We start from the raw sequence: 15,605 nt of genomic DNA, 5'->3' as shown, positions 1-15,605 counted from the left end.
TAAGTCTGTGGAAGTGTGACATGTTGACCAAGCAGCTGCTTGCAGTTTAGGGGCTACTTGATTGCAAGGTTCTCCAATAGTAGACTTGAAAATAAAAACAGTATCATTTTTGCCACATTCTATTGGTCAAAGAGTGTCCCAGGGCCATACCAGATTCAAGCCTTGAGGGACTAGACCCTTTACTCTGATGAGAGGAGTAGCAAAGGTACATTAGAAAGATGAATGTATAATTATAGCATTCTCATTTTCTTCTACATATATTGTAAACTCTTATTCATAATTTTATCTCTTTTCTCTATGCTGTAAATTCATAATTCCTTAAATTCATATTTATTATACTAATCCTCTCTTCAGCTCTATCTAATCTGCTATAAACAAGTTCATTGAGATTTCCAACTTCTAACTGAAGTATAACAAATGTATTAGAATGTGCTTAAATCACAAGTATAAGCAGCTTAATGAACTTTCGCAAATTACCAATTGCAAGTAGAATCTTGATCAAGAAGGAAAATACCAGCAGCATTGTCAAAATATCCATTATGCCTTCACCTAGTCACTACACCTTCTCCAAGGGTTAGCAATAGTTTGGCTTGTTTTGAACTTTATACATGAATGGAATCATAGGTATGTATTATTTTGTGCCTGTCTGACTTACTTCTATAGTACCTTTGCTATTGTTCAGTGGCCCAGCTGTGTCCTACTCTTTCTGACTCCATGGACTGCAGTGAGAATCATCTATATTAAGATTCAGCTTACATTCTCTGAACACAATGCTATTATGCTAGAAAATAGATCTAAAAGTTAAGATATTTCAAATATATTTTTAAAAATTTAAAGCACACTAATAAATAATTTACACCAAAAAAGAAAGAACTCATACTTGACATTAGAAAATCTTTATGCTTAAATATACAAAAATTTTAACTTCTCAAAACTTATGAGCTGAAACTAAATTATTATTATATAGGAATATAAATATGTTCATGTGTAGAAAAAGAATAATAGTCAATTAAGTAGACCCTAATGACTCAGACAATAAAGAATCTGAGCACAACATGGGAGAGCTAGGTTCAATCCCTGGATCGGGAAGACCCCTGGAGAAGAGAATGACTACCCACTTCAGTATTGTTGCCTGGAGAATCCCATGGACAGATGAGCCTGGCAGGCTGCAGTCCATTGGGTCACAAAGAGTTGGATGTGACTGAGAGACTAAAACTTCAAGTAGATAAGCATCAAACTTGACTATTACTAAACTATTAATAAAATATCCCCCAAAACTATATAAAGAAAAATTTAAAAATAGGATAGAAATAAAACACACACAGACATAAAATTGCCAAGATTGTCAGAGACAAGTTTACTTTTTACCTTCAAAGATTAACACATGTAAAAATATACCAAAATTAATGAAAAAAAATGTGATTTTTATAAAAATGTCCCAGATCCTGTTTACTCCTTGTGATTATTCCTTTGATAATATATAACATGGCATTATAACTTTAGAAGAGTTGGACCTTATTTCATGAACCTTTAAATGTGGGCTGGCTTTGTGATTTTCTGTGGTCAATAGAGTATGAAAGAAGTGCCAGTATTCCATTTCCAAACAAAACATCAAAAGTCCCTGAATGCCTGTGTTCTCACTTTTGTTTCTCTAACTCTACTCTGAGAACAAGTAAATATGAGCCAACCTGCTAGACAGTTAAAAAATAATAATAATTTACAGTCCAGCCAGGACAAACAGAACCACCTAGTTGCCTGCTGCTAAATACAGATGTGCAAGTGGGTATCTCTGGGCTCTTAGAGACTAGGTGATCCCCTAGCCAATCCATACACATATGAGCCTAAAAGAGCTTATTGTTTTAAGCATATAGGCTTTGTGTGTTCCTTTTTAAATAAATATTTTATGATTTTATTTCTATAATCCTTATTGCTTACTTATTACATATCAATATAATTATTAAAGTTAAGAGATTTTTACTTATAAAATATATTCTTTGGAAATATATCATATGCTGCTATAGTGGATTCAGTGCAATTACCTACTGCTATCATAAAGTTGTATGACCAGTGATCACAATCTTGCTTGGACCTAGAGTTTGTCATACATAGTGAAGAAAGTCAGAAAGAGAAAAAACAAATATTGTATATTAATGCATATGTGTGAAGTCTAGAAAAATGGTACAGATGAACTCATTTACAGGGCAGGAATAGAGACACAGATGTAGAGAATGGATGTGTGGACATGGAGGGGAAAAGAGGAGGGTGGGATGAATTGAGAGAGTATCACTGGCATATATATACTATCGTGTATAAAATAGATAACTAGTGAGGAGCACAGGGAGCCCAGCTCTGTGCTCTGTGTTGAAAAAGTGTGAATGACCAACAGGAAGAGGGCCATGGATGGAACTGGGAGTCCCCAGAAATGACTCAGTCCCACTCCAACTTTGAGCAGGGAACAGCCAAAATGATGAAGTAAAAGGGGAGCTGGGATATGACTGTGGATGTGTTGGGCATGGGGCCCTCTCACAATAGGAAGAACAAAAAATAATAGGGAGACAGACGAAGAAATGAAACCAATCCTGTGTAGGCAGAAGTATGATTTTATCGATGACCTTAGGCTGAGTAATGTCACTCAATATATGCCTGTGCAGCTGCCGCTGGCACATGTGGTGGTGGTTTAATCATTAAGTTGTGTCCAGCTCTTTGCAACCCAAGGGACTGTAGCCCTCCAGGTTCCTCTGTCTTTGAAAATTTCCAGGCAAGAATACGGGAGTGGGTTGCCACTTTCTTCTCCAGGGGATCTTCCCACCCAGGGATCAAAGCTGCATTGCAGGCAGATTCTTTACCAACTGAGCCATCAGGGAAGCCCGTGGCGGCTGACCCACTTGGGTTAGCTTTTTAAAGAAGAGAATGGAGAACCAGATGTTAAAACTTGGCTGGCTGGCCCCAAGGAAGAGGACTTGGAGGTGACGTGCCTCCTGGGAAAATGAAAGAGAAGCCATGAGATGACAAGAAGGAGACCAAGATGAAGGCTCCTCTAGCATAGCCAGGAAGATCTCTGGCCTCCCAAAGGGATGGATCTGCCTCAGAGCTGCTCAGGAAGCTAAGCCTCATGCAGGAGGAAGAGTTGCTGTTTCTGCAGCTGCCAGACTGGCTCCCCAGCCAGCTGCCTCTTCAGTACTTCAAGACAAAGGTGGCGAATAAGGATGGACAGATGGTGGTTATAAAGCCGGATAAAGCAGGAAGCCAGGGTGCCAGAGAACGCTTGTACCCTGGCTGACCTGACGGAGTGTCAGTGATGCCACTCATCCCCACGTCAGGGCAGGGGCAGTACCTCATGGGCAAAGTCACCCTGCATGTGATGATGGGGACAGTCTGCTCTTTCCTGCAGGACCTGGTGGCCATGGGCTTTGGGACAGTAGAATGAGTGAGACGACAGTCTTGGGATATGCAGAGTGCAAACTTATCTGCTCTCCCAATTTTGAATCCCTGTTGGATCACAAACACCAGTAAAATGAGCAGATGGAGAATGGTGATGACTGTGCTCATGGCCACTGCCTGCTCCAAACATTATGTTCTCATATCTGTTCCACCCAGAAGGGGCCTGTTTAGCCAGCCCAGTCCAGCCATTGTCCCAGTTTTTTCCACTCCATGTAGCTCCCTTCTACAGCAGCTGTGAATAAGGCGTAGCCTTCCCAAAGCATGCAGCCTCACTGCTGCAGGGCTTGTCCCTGCAGTTTTCAACAGGCTACATCCTCCCAGGTGGAGAGGGACCCGAGGGAAAGGACAGGATCCTCCTCTTGGTAACATCTTGGCTCTCAGGTAGGAAAAGTAAGGGCTGCAGCAGCTTTGGCTCCCCTCATCCCTCCTGAGAGATGGCAGAGAGTCTCTTGGGTCTCTTGAGGGAGAGAGCAGAGGCCTCTTGAGTCTGAGGCTCAGCCCCTGCTCTTTCTGTTACTAAATGTGTAATCGGACAAACTCTGTAACCTTTCTGAGCTTCATAGTCCTCTTCTGACAAAATGAGGATGATACCTACCTCATCAACTTGGTATGGGGATGAAATGGAATAATCTCAATGAAAACTCCTTGCTGAAGCCAGACATATAAGTAAGTGCTCAATTAATGTTAGGTTAGTTTCCCTTACTTAAAAAAAAAAAAAAAGTGATGTGTTATTAGTAGTTAATAATTCAAATATTCATATAAATTTTCTATTGCAGTTTACTTAAAATTATTGAGCAGTAGGAATGACTTTTGGGAATTCATTGCAGGGATATATGATCATTCTTTATGTGAAATACTTAATATCTCAAGTAGCTAAAAGAAATTTAAGAAATGGTATATATGTGGTCAAAGGTGATCAACAGTGCAAAAAAAAAAAAAAAAAAAGTGCCTTTGTAGCCCTGTCTAGGCATATAGTCTGCAGTCCAAATAGCCAAGATTGAAAGAAACTAAATTTTTGATGGCAAAAAATATGCAGTTAGAAATATAACTTGTGCTTACCACCAAAATCAAAATTGAACATATGACTAGATAATGTGATTGATAGCATTTAGGAATAGAATTTAAAAGTCACAATAGTGATCAACTCATCAAGATGAGTGTTTATTGATAATAAAATATTGTTGTTGTTCAGTCACTCTGTCATGGCTGACTTTGCAACCCCATTGAATGCAGCACGTCAGTCCTCCCTGTCCTTTACCATCTCCCAGAGCTTGCTCAAACTCATGCCAATTCAGTTGGTGATGCCATCCAACCGTCTCATCCTCTGTTACCCACTTCTCCTCCTGCCCTCAATCTTTCCCAGCATCAGGGTCTTTTTAAATGAGTCAGCTCTCTGCATCAGGTGGCCAAGGTATTGGAGTTTCAGGTTCAACATCAGTCCCTCCAATGAACACCCAGGATTGATCTCCTTTAGAATGGACTGGTTGGATCTCCTTGTGGTCCAAGTGACTTTCAAGAGTCTTCTCCAACACCACAGTTCAAAAGCATCAATTCTTTGGTGCTCAAGTTGACTTCTTTATAGTCAACTCGTTATAGTTCCACATCCATACATGACTACTGGAAAAACCATATCTTTAACTATATGGATCTTTGTCAGCAAAGTGATAACTCAGCTTTTTAACAATGTTGTCTAGGTTTGTCATAGCTTTTCTTCCAAGGAGCAAGCATCTTTTAATTTCATGGCTTCGGTCAGCATCTGCAGTGAGTTTGGAGCCCCCAAAACTGAAATCTCTCATTGTTTCCATTGTCTCCCCATCTATGTCTCCCCATGAAGTGATGGGAGGATGCCATGATCTTAGTTTTTTGAATGCTGAATTTTAAGCAAGCTTTTTCATTCTCCTCTTTCACATTCATCAAGAGGCTCTTTAGTTCCTCTTTGCTTTCTGCCATAAGGGTGGTGCCATTTCCATATCAGAGGTTATTGATATTTCTCACAGCAATCTTGATTCCAGCTTGTGCTTAATTCAGTCCGGCATTTCACATGATGCACTCTGTATAAGTTAAATAAGAAAGGGGACAATATACAACCTTGATATACTCTTTTCCCAATTTTGAACCAGTCCATTGTTCCATGCCTGGTTCTAACTGTTGCTTTTTGACCTGCACACAGATTTCTCAGGAGGTAGGTGAGGTGGTTTGACAAACCTAGACAGTGTATTAAAAAGCAGAGACATCACTTTGATAACAAAAGTCCACATAGTCAAAGCCATAATCATGTAGTCATGTATGGATATGAGAGTTGGACTATAAAGAAGGCTGAGTGCCCAATGATTGATGCTTTTGAACTGTGGTGTTGGAGAAGACTCTTGAGAGTCTCTTGGACTGCAAGGAGATCAAACAAGTTAATGCTAAAGGAAATCAACCCTGAATAGTAATTGGAAGTACTGATGCTGAAGCTAAAACTAATAATTTGGCCACCTGATGCGAAGAGCTGACTCATTGGAAAAGATTCTGATGCTGAGAAAGAATGAGTGCAAGAGGAGAAGGGGGTGACAGAGGATGAGATGGTTGGATGGCATCATTGACTCAGTGAACGTGAGTTTGAGCAAAGAGAGTGAAGGACAGGGAATCCTGGCATGTTGCAGTCCCTGGGATCTCAAAGAGCTGGACATGATAGGATGACTGAGCCACAGAAAATGCAGAGTCTTTGATGCTTTCCAGGTGAGCAGGAACAAAATAAAAATAAGGGAGTTTCTATTGTTGTTTCTATCTTGCTATATTTCAAACATTATCTTCTTCAAAGTGTAGTATTTCTGAAATTAAAAGTGTAGGTTGAGTCAAGGACCTAGTTTATAGCACAGGGAACCCTTGTCAATAGTCTGGGGCAGCTGGATGGGAGTGGAGTTTGGGGGAAAATGGATACATGTATATGGACAGCTGAGTCCCTTTGCTGTCCATCTGAAACCATCACACTGTTGTTAATCAGCTATACTCCAATACAAAATTAAAAATAATGAAAAAAGACAATAAAAATAATTTTTATTTTAAAAGAGTGAAGTTTGAATACATTTCTGACATAGATCAAGTTTGTGTGTCTTTGCCTCACTACACGTGCTTTCCTTCATCTGTAGATTAGGGTTTCTGGCACTACCACATAAGTGTGTTATGAACATTAATGAGAAAATGCATGTGAACAACTTGGCACAATATCTAACAAATAGCAAACAATGACTAAAAAAGTTAACTATTTATTACAGATCATTCCTGAAGGGGAAGCATTTCTGAGTTAGTATATCCCATTCATTATATACTGACTTTCATAAACTTTTGTTTTAAGAGATGACTTTTTCTTATCTTCATTCCCATCACTCACTAACTGTGGTCTTATCTGAGCCATTGTTCCCCAAAGAGCAATTACATTTTCTACTCCATTAAAAGAGAACTACATCAAACTGTACTAGCAAATTCATCTAATCAGCAAATATTTATTGTTCATTTAATGCATCTTAGCACTCTATCAGAGATTCCTCAGGTCTTCAGGAACCAAAATAATATGACTGTTTCAGACTCTGTAACTTATTAATCACCCCACTATGCTCTAAGTGAATAGCACAACCATAATTTTATTAAAAACTGATCTAACGTATTCCTTTCCCATGCCTTTCCTGCACACCCCAGATTCAAGTTATCCCCCACACCTCTGAATTCTCAGAGCAGCTAATCCAGGCCATCATTATGACACATCTCATTTGCAAGGTGTGTTATGGTCTCTAAATATTTGGTATGGTTTTTAAAATACATGAAGAAAGATCACGGAGAAAATATGGTCACAGCACTTTACTAGCACAAGTCCATGAAAGGAAAAATAAGGGCAAGTGAAAAACTAATGGTGTGCTAAATACACTAATTTGAAATGCATGGATACAAGGAAGTAGTAACGTTCTCATCACCAAGGTGAAGATACCTTCTTGGAAAACAAGATGAAAGTAAACAAAACACTACCAGGTGTCACTGGGGAAAAAGAAGAAACAAAAGAAGGTCAAGAAGGACTTAAGTTGAAGCCTTACCAAAAATACATTATTTATGAAAAGATGCATAGCAGCTTTTGCAGAAAAGATAGCATGGCATCAACAGTTCTCAAGAAGCGCAGAAGTAGAGGGGTAAAGAGTGTGGCTTCAATAGTTCTGAAAACAATTGCTGAAATGTATCAAGCCCAGAGAATGCCAGCTCGTGGTTCTGTGAGCAGTGCCAAAGATTTCACACACTAAGTACCATAACACCTGGAGAAAATTAACATTTAAAGCAGGTATTGATGAGGACTAGAAGTCAAAGTTAACAGACAAAGAAAAAAAAGAAAGAAAAAGAAAAGAAATCTTGTCCTTTAAGATAAATTGGATATTTAGCTCCAAATTTATTAGGATTTTGTATCTTGGGATAAATTACTTAAAACTTCCTACTCCATTCAGTGTCATCTTTTACACAATAAAAAGAGGAATTTATGACTGCCTATTTATAGGCTGTCTGTGTGGATAATATAAATTATTATTCTAGAATTATTATCAATTTTGCTCATTAATTTATTTTTATTACATAGTCAGAAGAAGGAAATTAACTATTAATTAACCTTTTATTTTATATTGGAGTACAGCTGATCAACATTGTTTTGATAGTTTCAGGTGGGCAGCAAAGGGACTCAGTCGTACATATACATGTATCCATTCTCCCCCAAACTACCCTTTCATCCAGGCTGCCACATGAGCAGAGTTCCATGTACTATACAGTAGGTCCTTATTGATTAGCCATTTTAAATGTACCAGTGTGTACATGTCAATCCCAAACTCCATAATTATCTCTTACCCCTAACCTTCCCCCAATAACCTTAAGTTCTTTCTCTACATCTGTAAGTCTGTTTCTATTTTGTAAATAAATTCATTTGTATCATTTCTTTTTAGTTTCTGCCTATAAAGCATAGCAGGAAACTATTTTAAATCATTGTTTTATTAAAGAATAATTTATTTTTGGAAAACAATTTATGCTTTGAATCTTAAAAAAAAAAAAAAATCATGATCTTAAAACTCATTTAGTTGAAACCATTTGGAATTCTTCTCCCATTGTTAATCACCTTTTAGAGGCCCTCATTTCTTTAGCTACTGTTAAAAGAGTTGTGAGCTGGAATGGACCAAATTTGCCAGCTAGACAAAGTAGGATTTTTATGCAATATCAATAAATATATCAATAAATTGCTAGACTAAGGAGACCTATGGCACAGAGTATGAAACTGTTTTCAAACATTTTAGATAGTGGTACTTTTCTCAGGAAAATTCTTTGCTAAGACTTATCCCAAGTGCTAAAGTCATCCTTTCCCTGAACCCAACCTGGGATAAGTCATGTGTAACCATTCTAAAGTTTCTTTTGTAGTTTTTATCATATATGACCCTTGCTTGATCTCCCTGTGGTTCCCAGACTCCAGCCATGCATGCTCTGCCAAGCAAGTCTTGTTTATTGTATAAATCTCAACACAGTAAAACCCATGCTCTCAGGCTCTAACTCAAGATACACACTTGCTGAGCAGGATTACCCAACTGTCTCATCCCATAATTTTATGGAAGAGGAAACAGTTCTCAAGATTCACTCAGCTGCAGAAGTATTGTAAAAGCATACATTTATATATAAATTATCATTATTTCCATGAGAGGCTACTTCCAAAGACTCCTTCAAAACTACTCCCAGAATTATGTTGCTAAGAAAGCAAATAAAAGAATGCAAACTTGTCACACTTCTTTATAAACAGTGAACCTCAGTAGAAGGACCTCAAAAAAACTTCTTGGTCTTATGGAGTCTGAATCCAATGCATCTATCAAGCCATGTCTCCATCTGTCATTCATCCATAAAATGTTTATTGCTTGAGAAGCAGACAACATTGAGGTAGATGCTGAAAGGAGAGTAAATGATACACAAATATTCCCTGCCATCAAGACCCTTAAAGTTTAGTGTACGAGAAAGATTGCAAATATGATCACAACCGCATTATTAACACAAATGACCAAACTTCTGGATTTCTCCCACCCACACTATCAGCGCTAGTCACACTAGTGTCGCCACATAATCCCGCCTTCCTAATTAAGCTCATCATTTGTTTCACTCCACCTTCAATTTTCATATTCTATTTTTCCTGTCTAGATTATTCCAGTTTCCTTCTTACTTTGGCAAACTTCCAATCATTCATTTTGTTCAGTTATGACCTCTCTGAAAGCCCTCTTCACCAGAGTTGATTGAGGCACCAGGATTTTGTAGGTGTATCTTGTGTATTCTGCTAAGAAGTCATGTTTAAGTGAGTGGGTTTTGCTCACCAGTCAAAAGCAAAATTCTAACATGCATGGGTTTATCTCTGCTAATTTCTCACAGGGTCCTTGGGGAAATAATTTAACTTTTCCAATAATCAGTTTCCTTATCTTTAAATGTGTTTATAGTATCATTTACCTCTGTTGGAACAAGTGAATGAGTTAATACCTGTAAAATATTTCAACAGAGTTTAGCATATATTAGGTGGTTCATTAATATCAGTTTTTTGTATAATTATCAAGCCAAATATCCTAACTCACAATAATTTTCAATAAATGTATATTGAAAATGTGAAAGTGTGAATTTATAATTAATATGTCTTTGCACTGGACTTTAACTAAATTAAGAAAGAAAAATCTAGAAATTAAAACTAAGCCTAAGACTACCTGCCCTAAAGTCAAAAAGTATTTAATGAAAATTTTTAACAAACAGACTTTGCAATTCTAGCCATATTCAAAGATGAAAAATGCTACAGACATTTAATTTTTTTATTGCATTCATTTGTCTTAAGTTGATTTGGATAGTTTTAATAAGCTAAACTCTGACTGTTTCAAAATATTTTTCCTTCATTATTTGGTTAGGAGTCTAATGAAGCAGCACAACAGTGTTTTGTTTTTTTACTGTTCCTCAAGGGGCAACTCATTTAATCATCTGAACACTTGGAAGTCCATTGTGATACAAATAAACAATTATGTAGTACTCCTTTAAAATAAATCACTGAAAAATTTATTGAAAACATGCAAAATGAATTTAAGAAAAGCATGTATATCTTGCTGTAAAATTATATTACTTGAGTTACTCAAATATTACTACATGTATACACAAAAAATAAATACATAAATAATAAAAAGCAATAAATAAAAACAAAATAAATTATGTTGCCATTCCAAAAATGCTTATTTCTACTCTGGTGGTCAAAGAACAACAAATAGCAGCTTTACAACCACATCAGTGTCACAGGTGTCTTATTCTGCAGAGTAGCGGTACCCAAGAAAAGAAGTGATTGCAATTTAAAATGTCATAAGTCATATACAATACCTTTGGTCCCAGAAACTAAAATTTTTACATGATGAGACTGATGACTTCTTCCCATATCTCATTAGAAATCACCATGTCCACAATGAATATTCTCCAGCAAGGTCTATTTTCAGGTTTCAAAGACACATATTTGTGGATTTTATTCTTCAGATTGTATATTACTATATTATGGATCTGAAAGAGAATGCTGCCAAGCCTTAAATACTGATCTTGCATCATTACATTTACTTGTTTGAAAGTTTTTTATATTGGAGAATAGTTGATTTACAATGCTGTGTTTTTTTCAGGTATTCAGCAAAGTAATTCAATTACACGTATGCATATATCTATTCTTTCTCAGATTCATTTCCCATATAGATTATTACAGAACATTAAGAGTTCCTTGCACTATACAATAGGTCTTTATTGATTACTTATTTTACATATGGTAATGTGTTATGTTAATGCCTCATTATATTTTTAAAAAACAATTAAAAATACCCAAATCTGAACAATTTAAATAATTTTAGTGAAATCCCTATAAATAATGTTTGAATGAATCTTACAGTTTATAAAGATGAAAAAACAAAATTTAAATAAGTGTACAGAGTAATAGATTATGATTGCTTCATCAGCGTCCTGAAAGAAGAGACTGATTAGCTGATGACTAGAGTAGAACATTAATTAACAATGAGATTTAAAAAAAAAGACAACTTTAAAGATTATATTTATAGGAGACTATGAACAATCACACAGGAAATGCCAGCCAGTATTAAGAATCCATTGATACTCTTTCAAGAAAATTACAAGGAGATTACAGTACATGGTGGTTACCTGTCATCACTATTTTAAAAAGGAACAATCCTCAGCAGCACGGTCTACATACAAAAAATTTCTCAAGATGAAATGGACATAACCATGGCATCTCATTCTTTGACACCTAAAGCTGATGGCTCACTGCCTGTTAGACTGACATCAGACACTGAGTACCTAACAGCTGCCTCCCATGTGAAATCACAGGAAAAATAATACCAATTATTGCAATGTGTACAGCATCCATCTTTATCTGTTCAATGTTCATTTGGCAGATGCAATTCTAGTCAACATCATCATCGTGTAATATCCCTGCATCAGCACTGGCTTAGCAATTTTACCATGCCCTTATGCTAACAAGACTCTTCTAGGTGGAATCTGTCTTAGCTTGGGCTGTCATAATAAAATACTGAAGACCCTGCGGCTTAAACAACAGAAATTTATTTTCTCAGGGTTCTGAAGGTCCAAGATCAGGGTTTCAGCATAGTCAGATTCCGGTGAAAACTCTCTTTTGAGATTGCAGAGCCATCTTTTTGTGTGTCCTCAAACAGTGGAGAGAGAGAGGCTTCCCTCTGGTGTCTCCTGTTATGAGTTCACTAATCCCTTTGTATGTACGGCTGGGTGGGGTCTCACTCTCCTGACCTCTTCTAAACCTAATCACCTCCCAAAATTCCCACCTCCAAATACAATCACAATAGGGATTAGGGGTTTGGTATATACATTTGAGGATTTCATGAACATTCAGTCCATAATATAATCCTAAATGCACAGGTTTGCAGCTTCCTTTTTCACTCATTAGTGGTTCTATAAAAACATTAACATTGCATTTTTATACATGAAAATGATTGAATGGAAACTATGTGTGAGTTAACACTGAAGATCAGATCAGTAGAGGATTAACAAATCAAGGTCTTACCCTCTATATTTTACTAACAATATCAAAGATAAATTAGTTGTAAACACCTACAAAGCAGAGGGCGGCTTCAGATCCCAGGTTTTTTTCTGGCCACATTAGGGCATTTTGTGGCTCATATCAACATAAAAGGTCGCTAAGCTCCATATGTCATCTCATCAGTTGCACAGAAAGGAGTTGTTTCGGTAATGACATATCTCCATTTTATATTCTGATAGGTACATTGCTTAGGTGACATTTTCCACATTAAGCCATAGGTGAATTTAATAAAACTTGAAAGCCTTGACCAGTGTGTATAGCTGAGTTGAAAAATGTAACATAATCATGCATTTTCAAGGGTTCTGTGCCTCCTAATGCAGCAGAACAGTTTTATTTCCTAACATTAGTGTCTCTAGCAAACATTTTTTCCTGTAAATCCATAGATTTGTTATTTGGTTACAATAAGTCGGAGTTGGCAAATTTGTTTTCTGCCAAGGGCCAGACAGTAAATATTTTAGGCTTTGTGGCCACTTGTAGTCTCTGTTAATCTATTTTTACAATACTTAGGAAATGTCAAAATATTTTTAGCTCACGGGTCATGGTTTACTGACCCTTGCATAGGCAATCATAGACAAATCTGATAGATTCTGCTAAAAGCATGCCTTAGAGAAGGACTCCCCCACTAGAAAATATTATTTGTTTATGTGCCAGATATACAGCATGCATACATATATATATATATCCCCTGTATATTATGGTGTTTTGACATAAAAGAAAAAAAAAATTCTGGCTAGGAAGACTGTCCCTCCTGGACTAGCCAATTCTTAGAGATAGCAAGGGATTTGGCCTGGAGCAAACCTCTGATATGCAGAGTAACCAATCCAGATCCCTCCCTCCTCCAGCTGGCTTATACACCCCAGCAGGCAGTGACCTTCTGCCTTAATTGTCCCAGGGCCAGGTCCCAGGGAACTAGAAACTAGAGACCACCGATACAGCCCAAAGCCAGTCAGCTTTATTCAAACTGCCCAATCCTAAACTGTTTCCTCTGTCTTGCTTTGTCTTTCCCAGTGAAGACATTGGTTTTTCCTCACTTCTGCTTCTGCTCTGTGATTCAAACCTGGTTTCTCCTGTGGACCTGTGTGGTGAGCCATGCCTCTTGTTTCTATGGGAAACAGAAGCAAGATTAAACTTATCTTTCAGTGGAGTTGGCCTCTCTGTGAGATCACTCAGTCATGTGTATAAGTTAAGACCTAAGTACAAAACCCCAGAAGGTCTGACTTCAGCATATTTACAAGGAGAGTTTACATGGGGTTACTTGCCTTTCTTTTTTCCCAGGAATGTCACCCAGTAAAGGGAAGGAAGGGCTTGAGAGTCTGCATTTAAACATCTCCTTTCTCTCCTTCGTATGTTTTCACATGCATGGGACTAATAATGATTTTAAAAACCAAGTTATAAATACTATACTTGCATTGCTTTATTAATGATTTTAACTTTTTTTCACATCTAATGTTGTACTTACTTCCTGCTTGTTTTTATTCTCTAAATTCTCTGTTGAGAGCTTATGGGTGAAGTGGAGAGTCTAAGTACACAAAATGTACTAAATGTTATTCACAAAGGTGTGCATCTAGTCCTTTGCGATTTCTATACCAAAGCAAACCTGAGTGACTTACAAATTGCATGGTTCACCAACATACAATATAGTACATAATCTAAGAATATGGACTCTGGAAAGAGATTTACCTTGTTTTCATTCCCATCTTTGCTATTAAAATATTTGATATTTTGGTATACTTCATTGCTCAATGCCTTATATCCTTCATATATTAAATAGATATACACCTCTGTAGAGTTATGATTAAATAAAATTATTCATAAAATGCACTTAATACAGTGCTTGAATCATAATAAGCAATCAATTAAGGTTGTGTGGGTCTAGCCCGAGTAGTTGTCTACTGTTACCTCCCAGGAGCTTGGGAGTTTATCTTCTCAAAGTAGTAACCTTAAATGGGAGTAGAGCCTTTTCGCTATTAGCTTATATTCAATATATTTCATTGGCAGTGTTTCTAGAAAAACATGTAGATCAGAGAGCAAAACTCTTCAGCTACACTAAGAGGTACAAAGAAGTTAGAAATGCATGATCATGTTCCATTTTTCAACTTGACTCTACTGCACACTGTTCAGGGGTTTCAACTTTTACCTAATGAATTCACCTTTGCATCCAACCCCAGTTAAAGTTAGCATCATCCTTTTACTCTGCTGGTGACTGATGAAACAAAGGCCATTCTGGAATTCTTCCTGGGCCTATCTTCTACACTTCAAGGTCAAAACTGCACTCCTTAAAGCCACCTGACACTCTTAATAAGGATTGTTTCTCTTTGCCTGGGGAGAAAGCAATGGCAACCCACTCCAGTACTCTTGCCTGGGAAATCCCATGGACGGAGGAGCCTGGTAGGCTGAGGTCCATGGGGTCGCTAAGAGTCGGACACGACTGAGCGACTTCACTTTCACCTTTCACTTTCATGCATTGGAGAAGGAAATGGCAACCCACTGCAGTGTTCTTGCCTGGAGAATCCCAGGGATGGGGGAACCTGGTGGGCTGCCATCTATGGGGTCGCACAGAGTCAGACACGACTGAAGCGATTTAGCAGCAGCAGCAGCAGCTTGCCTAGAAGCTTCCCTAGAAGCTTCCCTGGTGGCTCAGAGGTTAAAGCATCTGCCTGTGATGTGGGAGACCCAGGTTCGATCCCTGGGTGGGGAAGATTCTCTGGAAAAGGAAAAGGCAACCCACTCCAGTATTCTCACCTGGAGAATCCCATGGATGGAGGAACCTGGTAGGCTACAGTCCACGGGGTCGCAAAGAGTCAGACATGACTGAGCAACTTCACTTTCTTTCACTTGCCTAGAAACTTCCTTGAACTGCTTTTTTTTACCAGCCCAAAGTCCAGTCCAGTTCAAAACCTATTACCATTAATTTGAGTCTTCTCTTAGGCATTGGAAAATAAAAAGACATTCCCCTTCCCATCATCTCTTTTGCCTCTAAATACACAATAGACTATTTATAGGAAGACAAGATCAAAAGAGGAACAAGGTACAAAGCACT

At 37.7% G+C, this 15,605-nt stretch overlaps 1 non-coding gene and 1 pseudogene across 1 annotated transcript; both read left to right on the top strand.

The window, feature by feature from the left end:
• The first annotated feature begins 2,464 nt into the window (after nucleotides 1-2,464).
• Nucleotides 2,465-3,513, top strand: LOC136148075 (DNA-directed RNA polymerase III subunit RPC4-like; annotated as a pseudogene).
• An 11,678-nt stretch (nucleotides 3,514-15,191) lies between these two features.
• TRNAH-GUG (transfer RNA histidin (anticodon GUG)) lies at nucleotides 15,192-15,263 on the top strand. Its single transcript has one exon. It is a non-coding gene; the product is annotated as a tRNA-His (tRNA).
• Nucleotides 15,264-15,605: the final 342 nt, after the last annotated feature.

Source organism: Muntiacus reevesi, chromosome 16 (assembly GCF_963930625.1).
Source record: "Muntiacus reevesi chromosome 16, mMunRee1.1, whole genome shotgun sequence".
NCBI classification, from domain to species: domain Eukaryota; kingdom Metazoa; phylum Chordata; class Mammalia; order Artiodactyla; family Cervidae; genus Muntiacus; species Muntiacus reevesi.
The sequence above is the reverse complement of the archived record's forward strand: the minus strand, read 5'-3'. Positions and strand labels throughout refer to the sequence as shown.